The following is a 944-nucleotide window of genomic DNA, read 5'->3' on the forward strand; positions in this document are numbered from 1 at the left end:
GTACTGACGTCTAGTTTTACACGCTGCGACGTATTTTCTCGTTACAATTCTGTTCCCCCGTTTGCTCCTTTCTAATCATCATCATCAAGGGGCTAACGACGAGGGGGGCGCATGGCCGCATCCACCCTTCGCTTCCAACCACGAGGGTCCCTCATGGCGAGTCTCCAGGCAGGCCCTCGGCTCATTTCTAATTCCTCGCGACATGTCTCATCGAACTGCCCAAGCCAGGCCTTCTCCACCCAGGATTGTTTTGCAAAGAGACAACCTGATGGGTAGGGTCATCCACAGGGAAACGAGCTAGGTGCTCATATAGCCTGAGTTGGCGATCCCGGATTATGCATGTAACAGGTCCCATGGCAGTCTCACGGTGTAGCTGTTGGTTGGACACGTGGTCCTGCCAACTGTACCCATGATCCGTCAAAAGGACTTGTTACAAAAGGCATCAAGACAAGACTCCAAGGCATTGGATAGCGTCCAGGTTTCACTTCCATAGAGCATAACTGGCAGTATCAAGGCCTTGAAGACACGCAGCTTGGTCCTTCTGCATAGGTACCGACATCTCCAAACGCTCTTGTTGATCAAGTTCATGGCTCCTGTTGCCAGACCAATCTGTCTACTGACTTCTTGGTCTGACAGCCCAGAGATATGGACTATGCTACCAAGGTATGCAAAGCTCTCTGTGACTTCAACGTCCTCACTGCAAGCATGGATCGACTGAACAAGTTCCCCTAACAGACCCCCAAAGTCCTGAATCTTGGTCTTGGTCCAGGAGACCTCTAGGCCTAAGGGCTCCGCTTTATTGTTAAGTACATCAAGAGCTGCCACCAGTGACTCCAGGGACTCAGATAGTATAGCAACATCATTGGCAAAGTCAGGGTCTGAGACCTTGATATAGCCCAGTGTTACTCCACACTGACTTTGGCTAGTAGCTCTGCCCATTATCC

The sequence above is a fragment of the Penaeus monodon genome, chromosome 7 (assembly GCF_015228065.2).
Source record: "Penaeus monodon isolate SGIC_2016 chromosome 7, NSTDA_Pmon_1, whole genome shotgun sequence".
NCBI classification, from domain to species: domain Eukaryota; kingdom Metazoa; phylum Arthropoda; class Malacostraca; order Decapoda; family Penaeidae; genus Penaeus; species Penaeus monodon.